Raw genomic sequence first — 15,433 nt, 5'->3', positions numbered from 1 at the left:
TATAATGCATGGCATAATAATATAAACCAATGCTAAGTCTTTCGCTTGTCAAGCGGATTTTCTGGGTAAATTCACAAGTTTTTGCACGGACTCAGTTGAAGCACGAACCGGAAATACAGCAATCACAACTTCCACACGTGTGAAATATGCTTTTGGGCTTATTTAGTTCACTATTCTTGTTTTTAAGGAATGCTTTAATAACATTCACAACAGAAGTCGGTCAAATTGTAAGCACCAAGTAAGTGACGATGGCTGAAATAGTCCAACAGCGGATCGAGAATCGAATCCCAGAGTTGGAACAGTTGGAGAGTGGGACTGTTCAGCAAAAAAAGAAGTCAAGTAAGATTAAAAACACTCTTTAGTTTAGCTATCACTTGCAATGTTAGTAAATAAATTCATTAAAAATCCTACAATGTGATTTTCATTTTGTCTGTCATTGTTGAAGTGTACCTTTGATGAAAATTACAGGCCGCTCTCATCTTTTTAAGTGGGAGAACTTGCACAATTGGTGGCTGACTAAATACTTTTTTGCCCCACTGTATGTTGGAGTTATTAAAACTAGTTTTTCAATCATTCCACAAATGTCTTGTTAACAAACTATAGTTTTGGCAAGTTGTTTAGGACATCTACTTTGTGCATTACGCAAGTCATTTTTCCAACAATTGTTTACAGACAGATTATTTCACTTATAATTCACTGTATCACAATTCCAGTGGGTCAGAAGTTAACATACACTAAGTTGACTGTGCAGCCGTCATACCACTCAGGAAGGAGACGCGCACTGTCTCCTAGAGATGAACGTACTTTAGTGCAAAAAGTGCAAATCAATCCCAGAGCAAAAGCAAAGGACCTTGTGAAGATGCTGGAGGAAACGGGTACAAAAGTATCTATATCCACAGTAAAACGAGTCCTATAATCGACATAACCTGAAAGGCCGCTCAGCAAGGAAGAAGACACTGCTCCAAAACCGCCATAAAAAAGCCAGACTACGGTTTGCAAATGCACATGGGGCCAAAGATTGTACTTTTTGGAGAAAGGTCCTCTAGTCTGATGAAACAAAAATTAAACTTTATGGTCGTAATGACCATCGTTATGTTTGGAAGAAAAGGGGGGAGGCTTGCAAGCCGAAGAACACCATCCCAACCGCGAAGCACGGGGGTGGCAGCATCATGTTCTGGGGGTGCTTTGCTGCAGGAAGGACTGGTGCACTTCGCAAAATGGATGGCATCATGAGGGGGGACATTACAGTTGAAGTCAGAAGTTTACATACACCTTAGCCAACTGCATTTAAAACTTCATTTTTCACAATTCCTAACATTTAATCCTAGTAAAAATTCCCTGTCTTAGGTCAGTTAGGATCACCACTTGATTTTAATAATGTGAAATGTCAGAATGATAGTAGAGTGATTTATTTTGGCATTTATTTCTTTCATCACATTCCCAGTGGGTCAGATGTTTACATACACTCAATTAGTATTTGGTAGAATTGCCTTTTAAATTGTTTAACTTGGATCAAACGTTTGGGGTAGCCTTCCACAATAAGTTGGGTGAATTTTGGCCCATTCTTCCTGACAGAACTGGTGTAACTGAGTCAGGTTTGTAGGGCTCCTTGCTCGCACACGGTTTTTCAGTTCTGCCCACAAATTCTCTATAGGATTGAGGTCAGGGCCTTGTGTTGGCCACTCCAATACCTTGACTTTGTTGTCCTTAAGCCATTTTGCCACAACTTTGGAAGTATGCTTGGGGTCATTGTTGATTTGGAAGACCCATTTGCGACCAAGCTTTAACTTCCTGACTGATGTCTTGAGATGTTGCTTCAATATATATCAAAAAAATATTTTCACAAGGATTAAATGTCAGGAATTGTGAAACACCTTAGCCAAACACATTCAAACTCAGCTTATGTAAACTACCGACTTCAACTGTATATCAAATCAACACTCAATGACTTAACAAAAAACCCGATTTAAAAAAATCTAAAATATGTACAAAATATACAGAGCTCTCTGTTTAGGCTGCCTCACAGCGCCATGGCAACCACATAATCCACTAATAATAATAATATCCACTTTCATTATCATGCTAGAGTTTACAACCAATGAATGACTGCAAGTCATTTGAAGTTCTATGAAATATGGAAATATTGAATATCTGTATCAGGAGTATTTTTTTAAATATTTGTTCCTCATCATGTTTCATTTATAGCGCATCGGCTATCAGTTCAAAAGAGAGGAGTGAGTTTTCCATCATCTCGAGGATCAACAACATTTTCAGAAGGGCCACAACTAAATGGAAGGTACCATACAAGCCCTATATGACATGGCTATTAGCTACGGGATGTTGAATATTTCAAACAGCGCTATGCAGAAGGTACCAAAGAAGTCAATGGTCAATAATAAGTTATCTTTTTGCAGGATGATGTTCAGTTGTGGCTCTCTCACATTGCTTTCTGTAAGAAATGGGTAAGTGTAGGTTATCTTGGGTTCTACGTTGAATAAATGTTGTGTTCGGGTGCTGAAACAGTTATTTTTTTGGTCATCTCCTCAAATAGAACACAAAGGGTGCAATCAGCAAGGTGTTCTCCTCCATGCTTGCCATTCATCCTGAGAAACCAGGTAGATTTATCATCATTATACTATGGTGACATACCACGTCAATGGCATATGTCCTTGTAATAAACACTGAGTGTACAAAACATTAAGGAACGCATTGTTGCACCCCCTTTTGCCCTCAACAGCCTCAATTCGTCGGGGCATGGACTCTACAAGGTGTCGAAAGTGGTCCACAGAGACGCTGGCCCATGTAGACTCCAATGCTTCCCACAGTTGTGTCAAGTTGGCTGGATGTCCTTTGTGTGGTGGACCATTCTTGATACACACAGGAAACTGTTGAGTGTAGAAAAACCCATTAGTGTTGCAGCAAAAATCCTTCTTTAACCTGTTTCCCCCACTTCATCTACACTGATTTTTGATGTGGTTTTAACTGGTGACATCAATAAGGAATCATAGCTTTCACCTGGCCAGTCTATGTCATGGAAAGAGCAGGTGTTCCTAATGTTTTGTACACTCGGTATATAATGTATGCCATTTAGCATTTATCCCAAAGCGACTTAGTCATGCATGCATACATTTTATGTATGGGTGGTCCTGTGAATCAAACCCACTACCCTGACCTTACAAGCGCCGTGCTCTACCAACTGAGCTGCAAAGGACCCCTATATACACTACACTGGGTCCTATCCTTGCTCCAATTGTTTGAGTGGATGACGGAGCCTCGTCAGCGGAATCATTGATTGCCTCTCCTTTCTCCAGCCTTGTGGATCATGGCTGCCAAGAGCGAGCTGGAGGACAGAAACTCGTCAGAGAGCGCCAGACACCTGTTCCTGTGTGCTCTGCTCTTCCACCCGGAAAGCAAGAAGGTCTACCAGGAGGTACGGAGTGGCATTTGATTTTCAATTAATTGAAGAATTGCCATATTTGGCTCGAAGCTAAGATGCTATGGAAATCTAAGTGCTGTGTTAGCAAACACTGAATGCACATAAAAGGCCTAAATGTATCGGGACCACTTAAAACCCCCAGGATGTTTGATACCCGTGTCTCTATCGGAACAGTGCTTCAGTATGGAGCTGTTGCACGCTGAGAAATTAAGGAAGCAACAGAAGGAGCTGGAGCAGGCTGAGATGGACGTGGTGAGTACACATACACACCTTTTTGAGTTTCTTATTTTTCTGGACTGGGTCACTGATTGTCCTCTTCGCTCTACAGGGAGGATACGAGTTCTCCCCTGAGATTATGAGTGGCAAACTGCCCTAGGTGGTGTACAGAGATGCTACTGGGAACATCCAAGGTGAGCTGTTTTCCATTGCGTTGTATTTATTCTATGCCATTTGTATTGCCTAACAGTTATCTGTATGTCTACTTTGGTTATTGAGAGAGTAGAGACAGTGTTTTGGAGATGTTAATGGATTTCTCTGTGCTGTCCACAGGAGCTGATTTCATCCTGTCTCTTTTGACCATCGCCGCCATCTTTGACTTCACTAAAGACCTACAGGACACCATTATACAAGAGTAAGGCTACATTTTGGGTTGCTGATCTCCCTGTGTTCATTTTTCAACATGACACAACACACACTGACCATGCTGAATGTCCTGTCCCCAGCCTGCAGAGCAAATACACAGACGACTCACTGACGTGGGACTTCATGGCCAGGCGGGAGCTGGAGGCAATGGTGGGGGAGGAGCTTCAGACAGCCAAGGGGCGGGCCTCTGACATCGCCAGGAGAGAGAAGCGCTGCTGCCAGGTCTACGAGGAGGGTCTCAACGGCCTCAACACAGGTACGTACACACAACAAACAGAAATGCACACCTCAACACAGGTACGTACACACAACAAACAGAAATGCACACCTCAGCACAGGTACATACACACAACAAACAGAAATGCACACCTCAACACAGGTATGTACACACAACCAACAGAAATGCACACCTCAGCACAGGTACATACACACAACAAACAGAAATGCACACCTCAACACTGGAACATACACACAACAAACAGAAATGCACACCTCAACACTGGTACATACACACAACAAACAGCAATGCACACCTCAACACTGGTGCATACACACAACAAACAGAAATGCACCCCTCAACACAGGTACATACACACAACAAACAGAAATGCACACCTCGACACAGGTACGTACACACAACAAACAGAAATGCACACCTCAGCACAGGTACATACACACAACAAACAGAAATGCACACCTCAACACAGGTACGTACACACAACCAACAGAAATGCACACCTCAGCACAGGTACATACACACAACAAACAGAAATGCACACCTCAACACTGGTACATACACACAACAAACAGCAATGCACACCTCAACACTGGTACATACACACAACAAACAGAAATGCACACCTGCTCGCCGGAGAAAGGAAAGAAGGAGAGAGGTGGAAATGGAAACGCACGGTGGTGAAATATGCTGTAGCGAAAGGTAATGTGTCTGCCTATTAATTATGAAAATTATGCCATATTATTAGGTTATTCAAAATCCTAATAATATCAAATACAGATTCACTATAATTGTAGGTTAACTATACTCTGTAAGCTGCTCTGCACAATCAATGAACCAACACATGGCCTCGGCCAGTGTTTCCCAACCGTGGTACCCGAGTACCCCAAACAGTACACATTTGTATTGTAACCCAGGACAAGCACACCTGATTCAGCTTGTCAGCTAATCGTCAAGCCGTCAATGAGATGAATATATGGTGTGTTTCTCCGTGTGTACTGTTGGGGTTACACAAGGACCAGTCTTGGGGAAACACTGGCCCCGGCCTTTACGGTCTGGAGAGTTTGGAGTAAGGTAACCAGTCCATCCAGTATGCATAATACTGCAGTCCACACTCAAAGGTGATTACTCGAGTTTGTAGCCTACACCAATTATGAACCAAGTACAGTTGAAGTCGGAAGTTTACATACATTTAGGTTGTAGGCATTAAAACTCTTGTTTTCAACCACTCCACAAATGTCTTGTTAAATGCTTCGAATTCATCATCACCTTGTTTGGCTTTGCAACAAGATCCACCTCGACCATGTTTTCCACTCCGTTTCAATCTGCTGTTGAACTTCTTCAAATTGATCGACCCCTAGCGAGGTCGAACAATGTAGTCTACATTTTGCATTGATGTCAGAGTGATTAGAGGGACAATGGAGCGCTGAGTACCATTCCATTAGCGTTCTGACATCGTTAACGTGTTGGGTACGACCAACACATCGGCGCCTTTTTCATGTAGTGGGAGCATAGGAGGAGAGTACCGTCAACGGTCACGTGGAATTTGACTGTGGTCATGACTCATGACTGCCGGTCACCGCAACAACCCTAGTGATGGGTGGTCTCTCTGCTGTAACCTTCCCAAGTTCTCTCACATCACCCCGCTCCTCCGCTCTCTCCACTGGCTTCCAGTTGAAGCTCGCATCCGCTACAAGACCATGGTGCTTGCCTACGGAGCTGTGAGGGGAACGGCACCGCAGTACCTCCAGGCTCTGATCAGGCCCTACACCCAAGCAAGGGCACTGCGTTCATCCACCTCTGGCCTGCTCGCCTCCCTACCACTGAGGAAGTACAGTTCCCGCTCAGCCCAGTCAAAACTGTTCGCTGCTCTGGCCCCCCAATGGTGGAACAAACTCCCTCACGACGCCAGGACAGTGGAGTCAATCACCACCTTCCGGAGACACCTGAAACCCCACCTCTTCAAGGAATACCTAGGATAGGATAAGTAATCCTTCTCACCCCCCCCCCCCTTAATGATTTAGATGCACTATTGTAAAGTGGCTGTTCCACTGGATGTCAGAAGGTGAATTCACCAATTTGTAAGTCGCTCTGGATAAGAGCGTCTGCTAAATGACTCAAATGTAATGTAAATGTAAATGTAATGTGTTCCAGAGGCCATGTGGGCGTGCTACGTGTCCTTCTGCCTGGAGAGGTTCAAGAGGAAAACCGACGTCCGGGAGCTGAAGGAGAAGGTTAACATTTCAAACCATGACCATCATTGCTGATGAATATTGATAGATTATTGAATATTGATAGATTATTGATGATCTAGTGTTAATGTGACTAGTATATTAGTGAAATGAGTGTATGGTTTTCTAAGACTGAAATCTGACCTGTGTGTGTGTGTGTGTGTGTGTGTGTTGTGTGTGTGTGTGTGTGTGTGTGTGTGTGTGTGTGTGTGTGTGTGTGTGTGTGTGTGTGTGTGTGTGTGTGTGTGTGTGTGTGTGTTGGCATCCCTCAGAGGCAGGAGAGGCTGCTGGCAGTGCTTCAGCGTGCCCACGACTCTTCACTGCTGAAGGAGGACTTCTACAAGAACTGGGTAGGAATATGTCTTATGGCAAGAGTAAATCTAGGACAGCAAGTGTATAAACATAGGCTTTCTAACGTACAAACACACAGCATAGAAACCAATAGGATACACGAGGTTCACAAACATGTAACGGTTTGCTGTGCCTGTGTCCCTCCATCGGTCGGTTCAGCTGCAGGTCTTACTCTCATCGGGAGACTCGGAGCAGACCGCTGCGGTTGCCATGGCAGCCACCCAGCGCCACAGACAATCTGTGGACGTGTGGTGCCTGGCCCTGCAGACGATGGTGCGTCTGGGGAGTGGCGCCACAGGCAAGCTATTCCAGGACGCCCTGACACATGTGAATCCCAAGGTACACACACACACAGTCACTAAGGGCTGCTGTGAAAGTGGGGCAGCTCCAACTCTGTCCCAGATAATTTCCTACAGCATATTAACTTCCTCAAATGACTGCTATTCCCTGCTAGAAACCAGTGCCAATATGACTGGAAGGGCTCAATTCAATCAAACCCACAGTGCAGTATTTACATGTTAGTTCCTTTTCCTGCGGTCAAATGACATGATAGAATGGCTTCAGGTACTGTTAAACCCCATTACTAATACCAGGGAGACTTTCCTTACAGGTAAATTATTCAGGTAGTTAAACCCCATTACTAATACCAGGGAGACTTTCCTTACAGGTAAATTATTCAGGTACTGTTAAACCCCATTACTAATACCAGGGAGACTTTCCTTACAGGTAAATTATTCAGGTAGTTAAACCCCATTACTAATACCAGGGAGACTTTCCTTACAGGTAAATTATTCAGGTAGTTAAACCCCATTACTAATACCAGGGATACTTTCCTTACAGGTAAATTATTCAGGTACTGTTAAACCCCATTACTAATACCAGGGAGACTTTCCTTACAGGTAAATTCTTCAGGTACTGTTAAACCCCATTACTAATACCAGGGAGACTTTCCTTACAGGTAAATTATTCAGGTAGTTAAACCCCATTACTAATACCAGGGAGACTTTCCTTACAGGTAAATTATTCAGGTAGTTAAACCCCATTACTAATACCAGGGAGACTTTCCTTACAGGTAAATTATTCAGGTAGTTAAACCCCATTACTAATACCAGGGAGACTTTCCTTACAGGTGAATTATTCAGGTACTGTTAAACCCCATTACTAATACCAGGGAGACTTTCCTTACAGGTAAATTATTCAGGTAGTTAAACCCCATTACTAATACCAGGGAGACTTTCCTTACATGTAAATTATTCAGGTAGTTAAACCCCATTACTAATACCAGGGAGACTTTCCTTACAGGTAAATTATTCAGGTACTGTTAAACCCCATTACTAATACCAGGGAGACTTTCCTTACAGGTAAATTATTCAGGTAGTTAAACCCCATTACTAATACCAGGGAGACTTTCCTTACAGGTAAATTATTCAGGTAGTTAAACCCCATTACTAATACCAGGGAGACTTTCCTTACAGGTAAATTATTCAGGTACTGTTAAACCCCATTACTAATACCAGGGAGACTTTCCTTACAGGTAAATTCTTCAGGTACTGTTAAACCCCATTACTAATACCAGGGAGACTTTCCTTACAGGTAAATTATTCAGGTACTGTTAAACCCCATTACTAATACCAGGGAGACTTTCCTTACAGGTAAATTATTCAGGTACTGTTAAACCCCATTACTAATACCAGGGAGACTTTCCTTACAGGTAAATTATTCAGGTACTGTTAAACCCCATTACTAATACCAGGGAGACTTTCCTTACAGGTAAATTCTTCGGGTACTGTTAAACCCCATTACTAATACCAGGGAGACTTTCCTTACAGGTAAATTATTCAGGTAGTTAAACCCCATTACTAATACCAGGGAGACTTTCCTTACAGGTAAATTATTCAGGTAGTTAAACCCCATTACTAATACCAGGGAGACTTTCCTTACAGGTAAATTATTCAGGTACTGTTAAACCCCATTACTAATACCAGGGAGACTTTCCTTACAGGTAAATTATTCAGGTAGTTAAACCCCATTACTAATACCAGGGAGACTTTCCTTACAGGTAAATTATTCAGGTAGTTAAACCCCATTACTAATACCAGGGAGACTTTCCTTACAGGTAAATTATTCAGGTAGTTAAACCCCATTACTAATACCAGGGAGACTTTCCTTACAGGTAAATTCTTCAGGTACTGTTAAACCCCATTACTAATACCAGGGAGACTTTCCTTACAGGTAAATTCTTCAGGTACTGTTAAACCCCATTAATAATACCAGGGAGACTTTCCTTACAGGTAAATTCTTCAGGTACTGTTAAACCCCATTACTAATACCAGGGAGACTTTCCTTACAGGTAAATTCTTCAGGTACTGTTAAACCCCATTACTAATACCAGGGAGACTCAAATGACTTTTAGTTTATTTCATGTTCGTAGGCATTGAACTGACGTCTGTGCCCAGTGAGTAGTATATAGTAGAGCTGGGATGATAAACCAATCAATTATCGACACCAACCATACCGATCCCTTATCGCAGGCATTTTGCTGATATCGTCATGAAAAGTAGCCTATACTAGAGAAATGTGAAAAGATAGTTTGCTAATGTGGGTGATTGTTTATGGGACAATTGATGGCTACAGTCAAACTAGTAGTTCATAGGAAGAAAAGAAACAACTGGTGCACATCGTTATAAATGTATCCAGTTTATTGTTATTTTATCAATTCAGGCAATTTATTGCAATATGGCTCTTGTGGATCGTCTTTCATGGTTATGACGGGTGTTGCGCAATATAAGGGGCAGCTCACGGGAAGGGGCTGACTGTGTGATGCAATTATGTAGTCCATAAGACATTGTTGATCCGGGGTGTGGGTTGCGAAATATTATGGGCTCAGTGGGATTGTCTCTGGAATGTAAAAAAAAAACATTACGTTAGTTTATCACATTTTAATACAATACCAGTTTGCCTTTGTCATAATTCAAAGCACTGTCCAGACAGTGCTTTGACCAAGCTTTTTCTGGTTCTACGTCGTTCTTAGCCTCCATTGTGTCAGTGCAAAAGCAGTAGTGCCTCATAGGCTGCGTTTACATCGGCAGCCCAATTCTGATCTTTTGACCAATCACGTCAGATCTTTTTCAGAGCTGTTCTGATGGGTCAAAATACCAATTTATGTAAACGCAGCCATATTTCCCTACATACAATGTTGTCTGGTTGGATGAGAATTAGTTGTAACAGTTAGTTTTTTCCTCTGCTCTCAGAGAGGTCTGCAGTCTGTGGTGCCTGCCGTTTCCATGGAGATAAAGGAGAAGTACCTTGACTGGTCCTACAGGGCCGGAGGCTACAAGAAAGCCAGGAAGACCTTCACAAGGTACTGAATATTAATAGTAATATTATATGATTCATTTCTCACCAGTTCTGCATTGTAAAGGCCAAATCAGTACAATGACGATTGTAATTCACAGTAGTTATTTTGTACCTCGTTTAGATGACGACCTATTAATATGCATTTGAGTTCAGCATTTTGAAGAAGGAAAAACAACGTTGGACCTTCTCTTATTTTCCAGTTTGCATGAGAGCCGGCCCTTCTCCAAGGCCTTTTTCACCAGAATGATCCAGCTGGAGAAAGATCAAGTGAGTCGAGTCACAATGTATGGGGAAACGAGAACAAATCCAAATCAAATGTATTTATAAAGCCCTTCTTACATCAGCTGATATCTCAGTGCTGTACAGAAACCCAGCCTAAAACCCCAAACATCAAGCAATGCAGGTGTAGAAGCACGTTGGCTAGGAAAAACTCCCTAGAAAGGCCAGAACCTAGGAAGAAACCTAGAGAGGAACCAGGCTATGAGGGGTGGCCAGTCCTCTTCTGGCTGTGCCGGGTGGAGATTATAACAAAACATGGCCAAGATGTTCAAATGTTCATAGGTGACCAGCAGGGTCAAATAATAATAATCACAGTGGATGTCGAGGGTGCAACCAGTCAGCACCTCAGGAATAAATGTCAGGTGGCTTTTCGTAGCTGATCACATTCAGAGTATCTCTACCACTCCTGTTGTCTCTAGAGAGTTGAAAAGCGCATGTCTGGGACAGGTAGCACGTCCGGTGAACAGGTCAGGATTCAATAGCCGCAAGCAGAACAGTTGAAACTGGAGCAGCAGCACGGCCAGGTGGACTGGGGACAGCAAGGAGTCATCAGGCCAGGTAGTCCTGAGGCATGGTCCTAGGGCTCAGGTCCTCCGAGAGAGAGAGAGAGAGAGAGAGAGAAAGAAAGAGAGTTAGAGAGAGCATACTTAAATTCACACAGGACACTGGATAAGACAGCAGAAATACTCAAGATATAACAGACTGACCCTAGCCCCCCGACACATAAGCTACTGCAGCATAAATACTGGAGGCTGAGACAGGAGTGGTCGGGAGACACTGTGGCCCCATCCGATGATACCCCCGGACAGGGCCAAACAGGCAGGATATAACCCCACCCACTTTGCCAAAGCACAGCCCCCACACCACTAGTGAGATATCTTCAACCACCAACTTACCATCCTGAGACAAGGCTGAGTATAGCCCACAAAGATCTCTGCCACGGCACAGCGCAAGGGGGAGCGCCAACTCAGACAGGAAGATCACGTCAATGACTCAATCCACTCAAGTGACGCACCCATCCCAGGGACGGCATGGAAGAGCACCAGTAAGCCAGTGACTCAGCCCCTGTAATAGGGTTAGAGGCAGAGAATCCCAGCGGAGAGAGGGGAACTGGCCAGGCAGAGACAGCAAGAGCGGTTCGTTGCTCCAGTGCCTTTCCGCTCACCTTCACACTCCTGGGCCAGACTACACTCAATCATAGGACCTACTGAAGAGATGAGTCTTCAGTAAAGACTTAAAGGTTAAGACCGAGTCTGCGTCTCTCACATGGGTAGGCAGACCATCCCATAAAAATGGAGCTCTATAGGAGAAAGCCCTGCCTCCAGCTGTTTGTTTAGAAATTCTAGGGACACTAAGGAGGCCTGCGTCTTGTGACCGTAGCGTTTGTGTAGCTATGTACGGCAGGACCAAATCGGAAAGATAGTCCATGCTCAGACAAATATATGTTGCAACCAACCAAGGCATCGTCTCAAACCAGCCTGTTGTTCCAATATTGCCACACATTGTGGCTTTATGTACAAAATGTTGCATAAAAGGTTTAACTTTTCACACTAATGTTAGGATTTTTGTAAGTCTGTTCTGACCAACGGGCTATGGTCATTGGCAAGGCTGTTGTACTAACTGGAATGGTGTGACTGTTCTTTTAGGAGACTCCCAAGATGAGCAACCTGAGGGACTTCTATGAGAGAGCCCTGAGGGAATTCGGCTCCACAGATGATGGTGAGATTCTGAAAAGTGCATTCGAAGCAGCCCATTTCAAACAAGTCCCACAGGGATTTTTACATGTCAGTTGCTACACTTAACAACTCAAAGACTTCCAATAGGCCAGTAGAAGAATGAACAAGACATACGTGGTTGGAACTACAGGTTTTGCAGGCTTTTATTCCAGCCCAACATTAACACACCTGAATCAACAGCAACGTTGATTAGCTGATTTGAGGTGTTTTAGTATGGCATGAATATAAACCTTTACTTCCATGTAGTTTTCTGGGACAAAGTAAGTTGAGATGGTCACTCAGGACTGTCTGTATGGCTTTTTCCCTCCAGATCTGTGGCTGGAGTACATCCGAGAGGAGCTTGGGCCCAGAGGCCAGCCAGAAAGCTGTGGGAAGATCCACTGGAGAGCCATGAAGCTGCTGGAGGGGGAGAGTGTGGAGAGATTCACTGCCCAGTACACCCTGCTGCAGACTGGACACATCTAGAACACACTTTATATGATCAAATTCAATTTGTACTTTACATTTCCTTGCATTTTGCATTCAACGTGGTGTTTCATACAAGTTTCCAACTTGAATCATTTTATTTTTTTTAAGAGTTATGTTAATGTACACATCAGTGAAAATAACATGTATTACGTATTTACAAAACATTAACTTTGTTGCCTGTTAACTTGAAATAAAAACATCCCTACAGTCTCCTTGGTCAGGGTGTTTCTACAGTGTTCCGTCTGTAGGTCAATATCACACATTGTAGCACATGGGATTATCGTTCTTCTGTTTCAATAACCAGTGCGTCACATGACTACTTAAATACATGTGAGTATTATGAGCATAACGACCCCTGACTTGCTTCCTCAGATTGGAGCCTAGGGATAGCAGTAGATCCACTGACCAACCAGGGCTCTGCAAAACCTTTTCTTGATTAGTGTTAACAGATTCAGCTCTATACAAGACATTTATCTGCAGTCAGAACATTGCACTCTCCTGTACCTTAGTACAGACCCCTTGACTTTTTCCACATTTTGTTACATTACAGCCTTATTCAAAAATGTAAATAGTTTTTTTCCTCATCAATCTACACACAATACCCCATAATGACAAATCAAAAACAGGTGTTTAGAAATTATTGCTAATTTATACAAAATAAAAGTGAAATATCACATTTACATAAGTATTCAGACCCTTTACTCTACTTTTGTTGAAGCACCTTTGGCAGCGATTACAGACTTGAGTCTTCTTGGGTATGTTATTTGTCACATGCACCGAATACAACAGGTGTAGGTAGACGTTACAGTGAAATGCTTACTTTACATGCCCCTAACCAACAATGCAGTTAAAAAAAATATGAATAAGAAATAAAAGGAACAAGTAATTAAAGAGCAGCAGTAAAATATGGGGAGTTTCTCCCATTCTTTTCTGCAGATCCTCTCAAGCTCTGTCATGTTGGATGGGGAGCGTTGCTGCTCAGATATTTTCAGGTCTCCAGAGATGCTCAATCGGATTCTGGCTGGGACATTCAAGGACATTCAGACCTGAAGCCACTCCTGCGTTGTCTTTGCTGTGTGCTTAGGGTCGTTGTCTTGTTGGAAGGTGAACTTTCGCCACAGCCTGAGGTCCTGAGTACTCTGGAGCAGGTTTTCATTAAGGATCTCTCTCTACGTTGCTCTGTTCATCTTTGCCTCGATCCTGACTAGTCTCCCGGTCCCTGCCACTGAAAAACATCCCCACAGCATGATGCTACCACTACCATGCTTGGGATGGTGCCAGGTTTCCTCCAGATGTGAAACTTTGCATTCAGGCCAAAGAGTTCAATCTTGGTTTCATCAGACCAGAAGATTTTGTTTCTCATGGTCAGAGTTTGTGGGTGCCTTTTGGCACACTCCCAAGTGGGCTGTCACGTGACCTTTACTGAGGAGTGGCTTCCGTCTGGCCACTCTACCACAAAGGCCTGCTTGGTGGAGTGCTACAGAGATGGTTGTCCTTCTAGAAGGTTCTCCCATCTCCACAGAGGAACTCTAGAGCTCTGTCAGAGTGACCATCAGGTTCTTGGTCACCTCCCTGACCAGGGCCCTTCTCCCCAGATTGCTCAGTTTGGCGGGGCGGCCAGCTCTAGGAAGAATCTTGGTGGTTCCAAACTTCTTCCATTTAAGAATGATGGAGACCAGTGTGTTCTTGGGACTTTCAATGCTGTAGCATTTTTTTTGGTACCCTTCCCCAGATCTGTGCCTCGACACAATCTTGTCTCTGAGCTCTACGGACAATTCCTTTGACATCATGGCTTGGTTTTTGCTCTGACAAGCACTGTCAACTGTGGGATGTTATATAGACAGGTGTGTGCCTTTCCAAATCATGTCCAATCAATTGAATTTACCAAAGGTGGACTACTACAAAATAATTTGTAGAAACATCAAGGATTATCAATGGAAACAGGATGCACCTGAGCTCAATTTTCGAGTCTCATAGCAAATGGACTGAATACTTATGCAAATAAGGTATGTTTTTCATTTCTTTTTTTATTAGCAAAAAATACTAAGAACTTGTATTTGCTTTGTCATTCTGGGGTATGGTGAGTAGATTGCTGAGGAAATGTTTTTATTTAATCCATTTTAGAATAAGGCTGAAGGCACTGTACATTCACACAAAGATCCAGGCGATTATTAAATGTTGTATTGTCAAGGAGGCCTTTGTCACATTTGATTTACCTGAAACATTTTACTGAGGCCCATTTTAGCAATCTGAACAAGATGATAGGGCAAACATTGTGTATTCGTCATATATTGTAGCAAGTGTACAATTTAAATTGATATACAACATTCATGGCTTTTTTTAAGGCCTACAATGTGTTTAATACCCTTTTAATGATGAGTGCAAGCATTACTGAAACTGAAGCATTTATAAACAATGTACCAAAACATTCAGTTAGTGCCAACATGAAAACCTATCTAACTAATACTGTTATTCCATCTGGGGAGTGAAACCACTTGAGGCATATTAAGGCAGGAAAACCTAATGATAGTTAGCATCCCTTTAGTGCGCTATTACATTACAGTCTGCAGGTTGAGGTATCTCTGTGGTTTTAGCATCCCCACATCCAGAGATGGGCAGTATTCCTTTTACATGTGTTTGAAATGTAAATTACTTTAGAATATTTTGTCATTTGTATTTCACCGGCCTGAACTACAAT

The 15,433-nt window shown here is 42.9% G+C and overlaps 1 pseudogene; it reads left to right on the top strand.

Moving 5' to 3' along the window:
- Positions 1 to 122: 122 nt before the first annotated feature.
- LOC135520387 (U3 small nucleolar RNA-associated protein 6 homolog) lies at positions 123 to 13,120 on the top strand (annotated as a pseudogene).
- Positions 13,121 to 15,433: the final 2,313 nt, after the last annotated feature.

Source organism: Oncorhynchus masou, chromosome 4 (genome assembly GCF_036934945.1).
Source record: "Oncorhynchus masou masou isolate Uvic2021 chromosome 4, UVic_Omas_1.1, whole genome shotgun sequence".
In the NCBI taxonomy this organism is placed as follows: Eukaryota; Metazoa; Chordata; class Actinopteri; order Salmoniformes; family Salmonidae; genus Oncorhynchus; species Oncorhynchus masou.
The sequence above is the reverse complement of the archived record's forward strand: the minus strand, read 5'-3'. Positions and strand labels throughout refer to the sequence as shown.